Genomic DNA, 17,079 nt, shown 5'->3' with positions numbered 1-17,079 from the left:
ATGGATGCTTTCTGAGAAACAAGAGTCAAAAGCAGCAACTCAATGGGAAAAGCATCAGAGATCAAAGGCTAGTGATTAATACTAAAGCAACTATTGTAATGAATTGTAAGTGGGGGAGATCTTGCTTTTTTGATATGAATTCATTCCATGGCCTAGCAAGGGTTTAGAACTAATGTTTGAACTTCTCTGAAACTGCCTCATTCTTTCAGATTAAGATTGGTTAGAGAAGCATAAATAAGCTTGAGAAAAAGAGAGGCAAATCTGTTAGAGTAGCAACTTATGGTCTTAATGGAAATTTGATTTTACTCAGGATGTTATCAGGAGCTAGAACATGTCTAGGAAGACATGTAAACTGCTTAGGGTTCACTTTGGAAATGTTCCCTAATTAATGTGATATTATACTCACACCTGAAACCCTGATGAAGGGAATTTGCTATCAAAGATCTTGGGGACTGTTAATGAATTCTGACTCTAACTCCAGGTATTGTCAACAAGGAACTGATTGAGCTACTAACCCATGATGCCAGAAACCCTGTGAGGGGTTTGTGAGCTGCATCTAGGAGCTGCAAGAGAGTGTTCTCATGAGAAGATTGGGAGAATGACTTTTCTGCATGACTGAGAGAGGATTCTCCTGACTCAATTTCCCCACTATGACACCTGGCAGACTTTAAGCCTGGCTCAATGCAGTTGGCTATTAAATACCTTCTGCCTGTAATTGACATGAAGGTAGGGAAGAATTGTTCCTTTACTTTAGTTATGTCCCTGTTCTTTCATGGCAAATGTTTAAATTCATAAGTTTTGTAAGCATAATATCAAATCTATTAAATAATAGACTGATGCAGGAACATCTGAGGTTATTATAGTAAGATGCAAGTATAAGATTTAGTTATTTGGCCTAGAATTTTAGAATTAAGTATTCAGTCTTGACATCTATTACTAGTACATTCCTGTATAAGTCAGGGAGAGTCCTTTAATTTCTTACAATGGTATGGGGATAGTTAGGAAGCCAGCTTGTGGAACGAAGATATTATTCTGTTACTTAGTTAATACTTAGTTAATATTAAAGTTGTCTCAGTTTGTTACAATTAATGTTAAAAGAAGAGTGGCTTGTGGCCTAGCTTGTAAACGCCTTAAAAGAAGCATCTATTTTAATTATGGATTATTTATTTGTACATGACCAGAAGTTGGAATTGTTTTATTACTTGTACAGTTTTATTACTTGTGCAGTTTTAAAACTGATTACTATGTATTGGAGTCTGTTATTAATTCCTTAATAGAATCTCCTCCTCCTGATGGGGGAACATGAATAAGAATGAATAATGAATTAATGCAAGGTATAAAACTAGAACTAATGCAGAGTGTAAGGCCAGGTTCTAATTTTTCTGTTACTTTTCTAATTTGAGTTTCTTAAACATGACAATTCGCCAAAGTTCCAATTTTTGATCCTATAATAATGAAGACATAAGGGTTGAGTTAACTTTCATTATTTGCCCTGGTTATTGGCAAGGTAATTTAAAAATTGTGTTAAGATCAATCTTATAGGAGAACAGACCCAAGAAAGAGAATCTCTACAAGAAGACAGTCTGCTGGACACTGCTTGAACAGCACCAAGACCAGAAAACTTCCCTGTATGATGTCCAGAATGCCAGACAACTGTATGAACAGAGACTTCTGCAGCCTTAAATGGACAATTTATCATTACTTTGGGGTCTCTGTATCTGTATTTACTAAGGGGACAGCCCCCTTTTGATTTGTCAATGCATAAATCCCTTGATGAAATGTTGACCAATAGCACAGCTCCAGATGGAACCATTACTAAGGCATCGCAAAGTCTAACCACTTTAGCTGAGGAGCTGGAAGAGAACTCTGGCATAGATAATTAATTAAAGGAATAGTTAGAATCATGGGTTGGCAAATGGAAGGTAATGGCAGAAGACAGCTGGGGTATTGACAGTTGTAGGCTATTGCATAATATCTTGTGAAGAGACTGAGGTGAACCCTAATTATGGTCAAAACATAATGAATTAAAAGATGCAGATGTAACAGAGTAAAATAAAAGAAAAAGGGGGATTGTAGGATATATGGATGTTGCTTCTGCATCAGAGGGTGGAGTCAAAGAAATAGTTTTTTTTATTATTATTTCCACAAAAAGCCAAGTAGAAACCTTAAGGAATGCAGTCTGGGGGCTAGGTGGAAGTTGGACAAAAGGGAATTATAAAAACACTCTTGGTGGTGAAAAGACTAACCTGCTGAAAATCAGTTCTGAGGTTAACATAAAAAGGGGTGTTCCCAAATAAGGGCCCAATGGCAGAATTGTGGGGAATGGGAGATGTAATTAGGGGTGGAGGCTCACGAGGGAGAGGAGTAATAGGTGCTTCAGATAATAATACCCAATGGATGCTGAAACAAGGGAAGGAATTTCGAATGGGGAATAGGGGATAAAAAGATGTGCATTTGTCAATACATGTGCTCTCACACATACAGGATGCCCAGCCTTCTTCCTAATTCAACAATGGCTTCATGGAATTCATGATATTGATATAGATAACAGGAACCAGCAAAGACTTCAGGAAAAAGTAGTCAAGCCACTTCATTTCCATTCCCTCATCTGCAAAAACTTGGAACCTTAGGAATTATCCAAGACAATACTTCACTTTATAGAGATGAGGAAAGTGAGCACAGCTCTTCCAGCCCAAGGAGAAGGTGGATCCAGGTTTCAGACCTGGGTAAGCGTACACAGCAGTGTTTCTAATAATAATGTTTTAGCCTGGAGAATACCCTAGAGAAACCCTTCTCGTGCCCCCCAGCCTCCATTATACAACCCAATGCCACATTGCCTCCATCGCTATTTTGCCAATAGGGAACCTGGCTGCCCAAAGGAAGATCCTGGCCATGTGGCTGGGCATTAGCCTCTTCTTGCAGCTGTGTTCCCACATGCTGTCACTTAACTTGGATTCTCTCTCCAGCCAGCCCAGCGCCTTTGCCTCAGCGAGCCAGATAGGACAGCCCTTGCACAAGCAGGGCTCCCAGCCATTCCAGGAGGGACTCAGGCTGACTGACTGCCCAGGCCAGGCCCCACTTCTACTGTCTACTCCCTCTACCAGTTCAATCTCCTCCTTCACTCTTCTAACTACACCCTAAGTCTCAGGTGACCAGAGCTCGGACCTGCAAATCCCCACCCACAGCCTCCAGCCTACCAGCCCCTTAGCCTAAGGAGGAGCCAGAGTGAGACTCAATCCCACAGAGGCTACTACAGAGGCACAGAAGACCCAAATGGGCTTGACTTGGCCACATCCTGGCTGCTCCATAAGAATAGGACAGGAATAGGAGACTACGAGTTCTCCTGACTCAGCTGAGGTCAATGACTCACTGACACCCAACCAACCAATCTTTTTCCTTTCCCTAGCACCCTGTGCCTCATAGCATCACACCTGGAGGAGGACTCTTGTACTTCTTCCCCAGGAGAAGAGCTTGCTAACCCTATTTAATCCCCTCTAAGCCTGTCACCCCAGAGACAAGATTCCCCAAACCTAGCATTTTACACTGCTTTCCATCATTCTCCTAGCTTTTCTTTGTAGCTCTAGAGCCACATGTGGATGCAGATCCCATCTCTAACACTTAAATCCAGCCTCAGACACTTATTAGATCCAATGCTAATGTCAGAAGGCAGGGCAGCCTGGTCATTTCAAGGCATAATAGTGATTGAGATTCTACTCTGTTACAAATATATCTTTATATATACATATACATATATGTGTGTGTGTGTATATATATACACACACACACACACATATATATGCACATGTGTATGTATGTATATAAACATGTATGTGTATATATGCACATACATATACATATATACATGTGTGTACACACAAAACACACACACATGAAATGACCATGATTTTCTGAACTGCAAAGCAGGACTCAGACTAAGGCTACTCCCTTTTGTAAAACTTCATAAATAATAATGACTCAAATTCTATATAGCCTACCAAGGTTTAGCAAGCACTTTACTCCCCCAAAGCCATCCCATAATGAGGTTCAGAGATGCTCCGGTACTACTTATCCAAGCTCTCACACGTAATAAGTGGCAAAGAATTATTGCTGCAAGCCAGGTCTCCTAGCCTTGCAGTTTGCACTGCTTTTCATTACATACCTATAGATAGCTAGATACTGCCACAATAAACAGAGTGCTGGGCCTGGAATCAGGAAGATTTCAAATCTAGTCATAGACACTTACCAGCTAGCTGTGTGACCCCAGGTAAGTCACTTAACCTCTGACTACCTCAATTTCCTCAGTACCTACCTTCCAGGGTTGTTATAAGGATAAAATCAGATCATATTTGCAAAGCACTATATAAATGCCAACTATTTATTAAATACACACTTTATTTTCTCAAAATGTGAATTGCCCTGGAACAGACATAACTGTGCAGTACATATATCACTATATATTAGGACAATATGTGTGTGTGTGTGTGTGTGTGTGTGTGTGTGTGTGTGTGTGTTACGGCAGCTGGGTGGTGCAGTGGATATAGTGCTAGGCCTGTAGAAAGAAAGACCTCAGTTCAAATCTGGCCCCAGACACTTACTAGCTGTGTGGCCCTGGAAAAGTCACTTCACCCTGTTTGCTTCAGTTTCCTCACCTGTAAAATGAGCTAGAGAAGGCAATGAGAAACTACTTCAGTACCTTTGTGAAGGAAAACCCCAAATGGGGTCATGAAGAGTTGGACACAACTGAAAATGACTAAACAACAACAAAACAACACATATAACTATGGGGTGGGGAGGGAGGAAAGACTCTTCTTTGAACTGTGATAAAAAGTGTTTAATAACCAAGTGCTGTCCCTTCCCCTCTCAAGGTCTGTTTCCTCATTTGGGAAAGGAAGAGATCAGAGTAAATAACTGTGAAGGTCTGTTCCAGCTCTAACTCCTATTATCAAGAGCCACACCAATGAGGAAACTGAAGCTCAAAGTCACAGTTCACAAGTGGGAGACAAATGGCTGAGGTTTCCAGTCTCAATCCAAGTGACCACTCCTTTCCCCACCCCATTTCCTCAACTGCATGCTCTCCTGCTTAAGACATTTCAACAGCTTTGAACTGAAGGTATAATAAAAAAACAATAATAACTTACGTACTTATATGGCTTTATTATTTTCAAAGCACTTTCTTACAGATGATCTAATTTGAGCCTCACAATGAGCTTGTGAGGTAGGCAGGGCAGATATTATTCTAATTTGACAAATTAGGAAATGGAGGTTCAGAAGTGAAATAACTTGCCCAAGGTTTACCCAGCAGAATGAGATAGTTGAAGTCCCTTGGCTTTTTTCCAGGGCATCCTGACATATAGAAAGGGTAGGATGGGAAAAAGACTGGATTTGGAATTGGAGGATCTGAATGAAAATCTTGTCTTTGTGACAATTGTCTGGGCCTCAGATTCTTCCCATAAAATGAAGGAGTTGGACTGAGTGACCTGGCCTGTCCACTGGTCAACTCTAGTCCTTTTGTCTAAGATCCTTCTTTAGCCATGGGAAAGGTATCCTATATTTGCAGGCATCAGTTTTCCCAGCTATGATGTTGGGGAGAAACCTTCATAGCATGCTGAATTTACAGTAAAAGGACCTGGACTCGAATCCCTGGCTCAGCAACTGAGGTAGGATTTGAACTCAGACCTTCTGCTACTTACTATCTACCTGTATGAACCCTGGGCTAATCATTTCATTTCTCTAGGCCTCAGTTTTCTCTTTTGTAAAAATCAGGAGGCTGGCCTAGTACTAGGTAATCTCTAAAGTTAATTCCAGCTTTAACTTTCTGATTACAATCATTTCTCTTTCCTCCATAAGGATGTATTAATAACAATAATTTTAGTTTTTGCTGTTGTTGTTCAGTTGTTTTTAGTCACGTTCAACTCTTCATGACCATATTTTGGGGCAGAGATATTAGAGTTGTTTCTCATTTCCTTCTTCAACTCATTTGACAGATGAGGAAACTGAGACAAATAGAGTTAAGTGACTTGCCTGGGGTCATATAGCTGGTAGATGTCTGAGGCTGGATTTGAACTTAGGATGAAGAGTCTTCCTGACTCTAGGCCCGATGCTGTATCCCCTGTGCTGCCACTAATAGTTCAAACTATTTAATACTTTAAGGTTTACAAAGCACTTTGCATATGCAAACTCATTTTATCCTGGGAGGTAGGTACTAGTATTATCCTCATTTTATAGTTGAGGAAACTGAGATTTAACGAGGTTAAAAGACTTACCCAAGGTTACCCAGCTAGGAAGTATAAGAAGCAGGCTTTGAACTCAGACCTTCCTCACAATACAAGTCCTACACTTTATCCATTTCAACCTAACTGTTTAAGAGTCTTGAAGACAAATAAAATGGAAATGGGAAAATGTCATGTAAATACCGGCTGAGCCCATAGACACTAACACTCTAGAGAATGAGTCTAGGTTTGCAGGGGTAAAGAGTCCATTTAACTAGGATTTTTTTTTTTTAACTTCCATTGAGCTCTTCACAAAGGCTTTTCACAGATGTTATCTTATGTGTGATCTTCACTTCAACTTTTGGAGGGAGATATTATTATCCCCATTTTACACTTGAGGCTCAAAGAGTTTAAATGATTCACTCAAAGTCTGATACATAATACAGGTTAAGCATGAACTAGAACCCAGGTCTTTGAGCCTTAATCTAGTGTTTCTTCTATCTGCGTCAATCTTTCAACCAATCAACAAGCATTTATTAAGTACTTACTATGTGCCAGGAAATCCCAAGTACTAGGGGACCCAAATAGATGCAAAAACAGTCTCTGCCCAGAAGGCGCTTACCTTCTAATGGGAGAGAGGACATGCAAATAATTCAGCACATACATGATACATACAGAGCTGGCAGAAGTTTGTCTCTAAGGGGAAGGCACTGGAAGCTGGGGAAAATGCTTAAGACCTCCTGCGGAAGGCTGTCTTGGAGCTGAGTCTTGAAACACGCAAGAGATTCTAAAGAGGTGGAAGTGAGGACGAATGTTTAAAAAATGGAAATGCTTGGGTTCATTACCAGTAATGAACATTTTACACTACAAAGGAAAATTTTAAAGTATTTGCCTCAAATCACCACCTCTGTCCTCTGAAGATCCCCAAGGAAAATGGCAGTAGAGGATGTGGAAAGAATACTGAGCTTGAAGCCTTGGTCTTGATTCTAATAGTAGCACATGGTCTTGATTCCAATACCAGCAATGTCACTTTTTAAGTGTAATATTAGGCAAATAACTTCAGTTCTCTAGGCCTTTCCTAACTAGAGAATGGGAATTATACTTCTTACCCTGTAATCTCCTTACAAAGTTGCTGACAGGAAATCATTTTGTAAGAAACATAACATAAGCTATAATTTATTATCTGCAAAATGAGATCATAAACATAATTATTACTGGATAACATAAAGAACATAAGCTCCCAATGGGCTTTTTGGACTATTTGTTATTTAAAAAAAAATAGTTGATGGATATGAACAGGCAGTTCTCAGATGAAGAAATTAAAACTATCTACAGTCACATGAAAAAATGCTCTAAATCACTATTGATTAGAGAAGTGCAAATCAAAACAACTCTTAGGTACCACATCATACCTATCACATTGGCCAAGATGACAAAACAAGGAAATGATAAATGTTGGAGAAGATGTGGGAAAATTGGAACACTAATGCATCGTTGGTGTAGTTGTGAAATGATCCAACCATTTTGCAGGGCAATTTGGAACTATGACCAGAGGGCTATAAAAATGTGCATACCCTTTGACCCAGCAATAGCGCTTCTAGGGCTATATCCCAAAGAGATCATACAAATGGGAAAAAGACCCACATGTACAAAAATATTTATAGCAGCTCTTTTTGTGGTGGCAAAGAATTGGAAACTGAGGATGCCCATCAACTGGGAAATGGCTGAAGAAGTTCTAATATATGAATGTAATCGAATACTATTGTGCTATAAGAAATGATGAACAGGCTGATTTCAGAAAGATCTGGAAAGATTTGTACGCTGAGTGAAATGCTGAGTGAAATGAGCAGAACCAAAAGAAAGTTGTACACAGTAACAGCCATGTTGTGCGAGGACTAATATTGATAAACTTAACTCTTTCCAGCAATACAAGGATCTAAGACATCTCCAAAGGCCCTGTGATGGAAAATGCTATCCACATCCAAAGAAGGAACAATGGAATTTGAATGCAGATTGAAGTACAGTATGCTATTTTTTTCCTCTTCTGTTGAGTTTTGTTTCCTCTTTCTGTTGGTTCCTCCTACTGGTTCTAATTCTTACTTATAACATCACTAATGTGAAAATACGTTTAACAGGAATGTATATGTATAGCTTATATAAGATTGTGTGCCATCTTCGGGAGGGTGGTATGGAGGAAGGGGGAGAAAAATTTTAAACTCAAAAGCATATTGAAGTGATTGTTGATAAGTCAAAATAAATTGATAAAAAAAATGACTTGGGTCTCTGCTCAGAGTCTAGATTCCAGTTGAAGCTGTGTTCCTGTCTGAGAGGCCTCCTAGCACGATGTCTAGGGTGCATTCATGGAATAGAAATCACTGGGCCAGGACTAGCAAATCACTTTGGAGACTGGTTCAGGAAGAACCCAAATCTAGTTCATCTCAGTGGATACTCAAGGCCTGAAATGGATAATATAACAGTAGAAAGAATACAAGGAATGTTAATAACTTGTGAGAGAATCCTATTCTTTTAAACCTATGTTGGGCCATAGCAATGTTGAGTTACAATTCCACTTTTCTAATTCAACTAAAGAGATATCTTTTAGTTATTGTATCTCATTCATTAAGCTTCACAATCTCTACATATTAAAATAGAGAGAATACAAGGAAGGTCAAGGACTTCTGAGAAAATCCCATCCTGTTAATCATATGTTGCTCCACAGCAATGTTGAGTTACAATTCCACATTTCTAATTCAAGAAAAGAGATATCTTTTAGTTATTCTGTTTCATGCATTAAGCTTCACAGTCTCTATGTATTACAGTAGAAAGAATACAAGGAATGTTAACAACTTCTGAGGAAATCCCACCCTTTTAATCCTATGTTGGGCCAAAGCAATGTTGAGTTAGAATTCTACTTTTCTAATTCAACTAAAGAGATATCTTTTAGTTATTCTATCTCATACATTAAGCTTCACTGTCTCTTCACATTACAATAAAAAGAATAGAAGGAATGTTAACAACTTCTGAGAAAATCCCATCCTTTTAAACCTCCTTTAGGCCATAGAAATGTTGAGTTACAATGCCACTTTTCTAATTCAATTAAAGAGATATCTTTTAGTTATTCTACCTCATACATTAAGCTTCACAGTCACTACATATTACCATAGAAAGAGTACAAGAAATGTTATCAACTTCTGAGGAAATCCCATCCTTTTAATCCTACTTTGGGCCAAAGCAATGTTGAGTTATAATTTCATTTTTCTAATTCAACTAAAGAGATATCTATTAGTTATTCTATCTCATGCATTAAGTTTCACAGTCTCCACATATTAAAAGAGAGAGAATACAAGGAATGTTAACAACTTCTGTGAAAATCCCATCCTTTTAAACCTAGGTTGGGCTACAGCAACGTTGAGTTACATTTTCCACTTTTCTAATTGAATTATAGAGATGACTTTTAGTTATTCTCTCCCATGCATTAAGTTTCACTGTCTCTACATATTACAATAGAAAGACAACAAGGAATGTTAACAACTTCTAACAAAATCCCATCCTTTTAATCCTATGTTGGGCCACAGCAATGTTGAGTTACAATTCTACTTTTCCAATTCAATGAAGGAGATATCTTTTAGTTCTTTTATCTCATGCATTAAACTTTACAGTCTCTACATATCACTATAAAAAGAATACAAGAAATGTTACCAACTTCTGAAGAAATCCCATCCTTTTAATCCTATGTTGGGCCAAATCAATGTTGAGTTGCCATTTCACTTTTCTAATTCAACTAAAGACATATCTTTTAGTTATTCTACCTCATGCATTAAGTTTCATTGTCCTTACATATTACAATAGAAAGATGAGAAGGAATGCTAACACCTTCTAACAAAATCCCAAACTTTTAATCCTATGTTGGGCCATAGCAATGTTGACTTACAACTGCACTTTTCTTAATCAACTACAGAGATACCTTTTAGGTATTCCATCTCATGCATTATGCTTCACTGTCTCTACACATTACAATAGAAAGAATACAAGGAATGTTAACAACTTCTGAGAAAATCACATCCTTTTTATCCTATACTGTTCCATAGCAACGTTGAGTTACAATTCCACTTTTCTAAATTAACTAAAGAGATATCTTTCACTTATTCAATCTCATGCATTAAGCTTCACAGTCTCTCCATATTACAATGGAAAGAATACAAGGAATGTTAACAAGTTCTGAGAAAATCCCATGCTTTCAATCCTAGGTTGGGCCATAGCAATGTTGAGTTACAATTCCAATTTGTAATTCAACTGAAGAGATATCTTTTAGTTATTCTATCTAATGCATTAAGCTTCACTGTCTCTACATATTTCAAGAAAAATAGAAAGTGGAATCGTAACTCAACATTGCTATGGCCCAACCTAGGATTAAAAGGATGGGATTTTTATATTAGTTGTTAACATTCCTTGTATTCCTGCTCTTCTAATATGTATAGACTGTGAAGCTTACTGCATAGGACAGAGCAACTAAAAGGTACCTCTTTAGTTGAATTAGAAAAGCAGAATTGTAACTCAACATTGCTGTGGCCCAACATAGGATTAAAAGCCTGGAATTTTCTGAGAAGTTGTTAACATTCCTCGTTATCTTTCTATTGTAATATGTAGAGAGAGTGAAACTTAATGCGTGAGATAGAACAACTAAAAGATATCTCTTCAGTTCAATTCGAAAAGTGCATTTGTAACTCAACATTGATATGGCCCAAAAGAGCATTAGAAAGATGGCATTTTCTCAGATGTAGTTAACATTCCTTGTATTCTTTCTATTATAATATTTGGAGACTGTGAAACTTAGTGCATGAGATGGAATAACTAAAAGGTATCTCTTTAATTGAGTTAGAAAAGTGGAACTGTAACTTAACATTGCTAGGGCCCAACATAGGATTAAAAGGATGGTATTTTTTCAGAAGTTGTTAACATTCCTTGTATTCTTTCTACAGTAATATGTGGAGACTGGGAAGCTTAATGCATGAGATAGAATAAATAAAACATATCTCTTTAGTTGAATTAGAAAGGTGCAATTGTAACTCAACATTACTATGGCACAAAAGAGGATTAAAAAGATGGGATTTTCTCAGAAGTTGTTAACATTCCTTGTATTCTTTCTGTTCTAATATGTAGAGACTGTGAAGCTACAACTAAAATATATCTGTCTAGTTGAGTTAGAAAGTAGAATTGTAACTCAACATTCCTGTAGCACAACATAGGATTAAAAGCCTGGGATTTTCTCAGAAGTCGTTAAATTTCTTGTTATCTTTCTATTGTAATATGTAGAGACAGTGAATCTTAATGCATGAAATAGAACAACTAAAAGATATCTCTTTAATTGAATTAGAAAACTGCATTTACAACTCAACATTGCTATGGCCCAAAAGAGCATGAAAAGGATGTATTTTCTCAGCAGTACTTAACATTCCCTGTATTCTTTTTATTGAAATATGTAAAGACAGTGAAACTTAATGCATGAGATAGAATAACTGAAATATATCTCTTTAGTTGAACTAGAAAAATGGAAATGTAACTCAACATTGCTATGGCTCAACATAGGATTAAAAGGATGGGATTTTCTCAGAAATTGGTAACATGACTTGTGTTCTTTCTATTGTAATAGATGGAGACAGTGAAGCTTAATGCATGAGACAATATCTAAAAGATATCTCTTTAGTTGAATCAAATAGTGGAATTGTAACTCAATATTACTATGTCCCAACACAGGAAGAAAAGGATGGGATTTTCTCAGAAGTAGGTAACATTCCTTTTATTCTTTCTATGGCAATATGGAGAGACTGTGAATCTTAATGCCTGAGGGAGAATAACTAAAAGATACCTGTTTAGCTGAATTACAAAAGTGGAATTGTAACTGAACATTGCAAGGGCCAGACATAGGATAAAAGGATGGGATTTTCTAAGAGGTTGTTGACATTCCTTCTGTTCTTTCCATTGTAATACGTAGAGACAGTGAAGCTTAATGCATGAGATAGAATAACTAAAAGATATTTCTTTAGTTGAATTAGAAAAGTGCAATTGTACCTCAACGCTGCTATGGACCAACGTAGGATTAAAAGGATGGGATTTTCTTAGAAGTTATTAACATTCCTTGTACTCTTTCTATTGTAATATGTAGAGACAGTGAAACTTTTTTTTCTCTAAGAATAATTAGTCACTTCCCAACATAAATATAAAATATTTCTTTAATTACAACCCCTCTATTTGTAAATGCTTTTTTCTGTCTCCACGGGAAACAATTCAAGACTCCAAGGTTCCTTATGACCGAAGCCTCTCTCACCAAAGCATTCATCATTTACAGATAGTATTAGCACAGCTTGGAGAATATTAGGCAAATGTTTACATTGAGTCAGCTAACAGTGCACCAACTGTATTCTACAACTCCTGCCAAAATGCAAGGGCTGTCATCATTTTAAATTAAATTATGGACCACACTATCTTAAAAATCTTTCCTTTAAACGCTGGAATGCTAAGTCATACTTCCATGTCCTCTAAAGCATAATCAAACTGAGGGAACAGATGGCCCAGAGATCCACATTGCTTTATCACCCCAGAGCTCAATCTGTGCTAGAACAGTGCACCCAAACGGGAGCAAACAAATCTTATGTCTCTGTGCTGGCCAATATGAAATGATCTGATTTATTTCATCTAGTTATTAGTGGGAAAGTGTTCATACTGAAAAAAACCAAAGCATTACAGAGGCAAACTGGGGGAAGTTTTAACTGGGAGCCAAACCTGAATCAGCTCCTGGGATAAGTATGCAAGATACTGAGCCAAATTAAGAAGGAAGCATTTCAGCACAGCACAGCACAGCACAGCAAAACACCACCTAACATGACAAATTAAAAGAAAAGTTGATTTCTAAGGAGGTCACTCTTTTGCATATAATTAATCCATTCCTTTGATTTTTATTTTTAAGGGACTGAAGATTGACAACTGGAACTGTTAGTATGATGTAAATCAGTCTAGAAAAATCTTATGGATTTCTTTTCCTATTTCAAAGTAAAGGTGAAGTCTTATGGTATTTGGAAGTATATGGTGTTTCTAGTAGGGCCTCAATATGAGAACCGCGGTCATTTACCCTGAAAGGCTTACATTCTAACTACCTGAAAGTATAAATACATTTTATACAGATTTGGGTGGGGCATAGGAATAAGTCACATTCATTACTGACATCATAAATATTTTTTAAAATTCCTTCAGAAAAAATTAAGTTTTGGATTCTGGGCTTTTCGTTAAAAGGCAGCCAAATGACTTTTCAAGATGCAAACTAGATGCATGACCAGAAAGGATGCTGCTGCACTGTTCAAAAGCCAGACATGAAGCGACCCCTACTGGTTATTCCAGAAAAACAAAAACATTCCCTAATCATCTGAATGACTCAGGACATGCAGAAGGGAGCTTCCTATGGCTCCTGGGGTTTTTCCCAGAACAAATATCGAGTTTTCTAGAAATATTAAAGTCAAGTAGCATTTGTTAAATGCCCACGGTGTGCCAGGCACTGAGCTGAGCACTGGGCATACACAGGAAAGTAAAAAATAGCCCCTGCCCTCAAGAAGCTCACTGTCCAAGGCAGGGGAGAACATGCAAACGGCTAAGTGTGAACAGGATAGAGACAGGATAAACAGGGGAGAGTCTCAGAGGGGAAGGACAAAGATTAATGAAAAAATGAGGAAAGAGACAAGAAGCCCCACCACTTATTAATGCAAGACTAACTTCTGCTCCTTCAGGTCACCGCTGCTCCTCCAAATGGATGCTCAAAAACTTTTCTGTACATCTTCCATTCTCCTGTTTATCAGGTGTGCCCCACACAGAGCGTTTCTGACCAACAGTAAGAAGCCTTATTGCCCACAGAGTCCTTAGCAGAAGTTCACCTCACCACTCCTAATGTCCTTCCTCGAGAATCCAAGGGCAACCGTGCCAGCTGCTCCCTGGGGCTCGGGGGAGGGGTACAGAAGAATCATCACTGCTTTCAGGAAAGACCTGCGGTTTTCAATATCTAGGACAAGTAGACTAGCTGACAAAGGGGGTAACGTGGGGGGAAGGAGGTGGACTCTTTCCAACAGCCCAACCATTTTTCTACATTGACACATACTTCAGATATGACAAAAAGATAGCAAGGAAACTCTTTCTTTCCTTCTTTAATCAATACAGAGTTACACAAAATAGTTTCTGTCCTTTACAAATCAGTGGCTTGGTCTAAAACGTTACTTGAAAATCTACTGAGAAGTGTCCTAGCAAAATTGTCAAAATGTTGTGTTTTTGTAAAACGGCATGATCAAATGATCAGATCATGAATTGTACTTTCAATGAAACTATTAACCATACAAACCCCTGAATGCACAGATGACAGACAGAGGTGGGGGCAATTGAAATGACAGTGATCCCTTCTTTCCAAGCCCCCACACCAGTGGGAGAGCCACTGCAGTCTGACCATCTCTGCTCATTATCCATGGGCGTGATGAAGCCTGGAAATTATAGGAGCTGGGAGGAGCAAAGAAACCATGGTTACTAAATAGAACCTGAAAGCTCTGATGAGACACAACAAATACTCATTTGAGGGGATCAGCACTCCATTTTATCCATGGGGGAAAGCTCCCCAACTGTAACTCACACAGCTGTTTTCCTGCCATCATTTAAGGAGCACACACTCCTTGCGATTTTGACCATCAATTCCTGAATTATGTATGCCGAAGATTATTATTTTTTAAAAGTTGCTTTAAGAAATGACAGGAAATGCATATGTATGTATGTATGTGTTATACATGCACTTACATATATACACATATATTTTCTGGTGCATACCTGGGATTTCACTGGTGTGAGGAACTCCAGGTATAGAATCTCCCTCCACCAAAGAAATAAATAACTTCTCTGTAATTTACAGTCTTAGGGACTCGTTTGGGTCCCTAAGAGATTAAGCAATTTATCTAGGGTCATACAGCCTGGATGTATTAGGAGCTGGATTTGAACTCAGGCTTCTTTGACAAAGTAATTTTCCTTAAGTGCATATCTGACTCCATACCCCCTCCTCAAACTTCAGTGACTCCCTATTGCCTCTAGGACAAAGAAGAGACTCCTCTGTTTGGTTTTTGCATTCCTTCACACCCCTACTCTAACCTATCTTTTCAGTCTCTGTCCGTGTGTGTGTCTCTCTCTCTCTCTCTCTCTCTCTCACACACACACACACACACACACACACACAGCCAGCGCTGCAGTGGTTAGAGCACTGGAATTAGGAAGCCCTGAGCTGCTAGGAAAGTCACTTAATCTCTGTTTTCCTCAGTTTCCTCAATTGTAAAATGGGAATAATAATAGCATCAGCCTCAGTGTTGTTGAAAAGAGACAATATTTGTAAAAAGTGCTCACCACAGTGCCTGGCACATAAGAGACTCTACAGAAGAGCTCATTCCTTTCTGTCTGTCTCCCTCTATGTACATATGTATATATGCACAAATGTAAACACACACACACATTTATCATGAAGACAAGAGACTTTCATTTTTTCATCTCTGTATTCTTGTGGTATATTTGTATTCTAGCCCTGTGCCTGGCACATAGTAGGGACTTGCTTGTTGATTGACTCCTGACTCCAAGGCAAGTCAGCTCTACCCATTATGCCATGCTGCTTCCCCTAGAAACACATCACTCTATAAACAACATAAACATTAGTGATGCCCTTTGGTAAAAGGAGGGAAAACAAAACATGGAAGTCAAGCTCTACCTGAATAGCCGCTCTGATTGGCTCTGGGATTCCATTCTAGTACCTGCTAACTCAATAACGAAATAATTTCTCAGGGGCAGAAAATCTTGCAGAAATTCAACTTTTGAGGCAGCGGTCAAAATTCCATCTCTGCCAATAAATGCAGGCCATTCCCCAGGATCATTGTTCCAATATGAGATTCATTAGACACTGGGATGTGGGACATGAAATAGGTGACCTCTGCCTGCTGAAGATGAGAAGCCAAAAGCTCTGGCCTGACTCTAATACTTAAACCTCATGTATTCGCAGAGTTAAAGAGTATTTTCAAGTCTTGACTAAATGCTACTGACAGGGAACAACTGAACGAGCTAAAGTGAAGGGGAGCCCAGTGACACTTATCCATGCTTCAAAATCTATCAGGTCAGAAGCTCTTTATAAAGCCAATCAATCATTAGCCAAAGAAACAGGGACCTCGGCCAGGGAGAAGGCAGATCAGCTGTGGAGTTACAAAGAGGCCTGACTGATGCTCCACCGGGCTTCTGGCTTGTTATCCCCACAGCAATGCTAAGTACCCTAGAGAGGAAGGGGGTGTGTGTGTCCGATAAGAGCACTGGACCTAGAATCGGGAAGTCCTGAGCTCAAATTCAGCCTCAGATCCTAACTAGCTGTGTGATCCTGGGCAAGTCCCTTAACCTCTGCCTGCCGCAGTTTTCTCATCTGTATAATGGGGATAACAGTAGCACCTACCTCCCAGGGCTATTGTAAGGATATAAAATGTCAATATTTGTAAAGCACTTTGTAAACTTTAAAGTGCTACATAAAAGCTTCCTACTGTTAGGAATTGGTGTGGGGTTGAAGGGGGCAAGGAAAACAGAAGAAAAATTCTAGCCTGGCCAATCATTAAGTTTGGAGTATACTGACCGGGGAAAGCTGAGATGGCACGAGGAAAGGGAAGGGCAGGTGCCAAGGCGCACCATCCGCTCCTTTACTCTTGCCTTTAAACCACGCCATCCTGGGCCTCTCGGAGAAAGGAGAGCAGCCTCCGCAGCCGGGGCGCTCTGGAGACTCCTGATCCAGGACGTCAGCTCCCCTCCACGTGATAGGGGCCCGCCGTCTTTCCGC

General features: G+C 38.9%; 1 long non-coding RNA gene across 1 annotated transcript; it reads left to right on the top strand.

Moving 5' to 3' along the window:
* The first annotated feature begins 210 nt into the window (after positions 1-210).
* Positions 211-8,405, top strand: LOC110204496 (uncharacterized). The gene is made up of 4 exons (XR_002323324.2): positions 211-726; positions 2,485-2,726; positions 4,866-5,110; positions 8,134-8,405. It is a non-coding gene; the product is annotated as an uncharacterized LOC110204496 (long non-coding RNA).
* Positions 8,406-17,079: the final 8,674 nt, after the last annotated feature.

Source organism: Phascolarctos cinereus, unplaced genomic scaffold (assembly GCF_003287225.1).
Source record: "Phascolarctos cinereus isolate Bilbo 61053 unplaced genomic scaffold, phaCin_HiC Scaffold_489;HRSCAF=1107, whole genome shotgun sequence".
Taxonomy (NCBI): Eukaryota; Metazoa; Chordata; class Mammalia; order Diprotodontia; family Phascolarctidae; genus Phascolarctos; species Phascolarctos cinereus.
The sequence above is the reverse complement of the archived record's forward strand: the minus strand, read 5'-3'. Positions and strand labels throughout refer to the sequence as shown.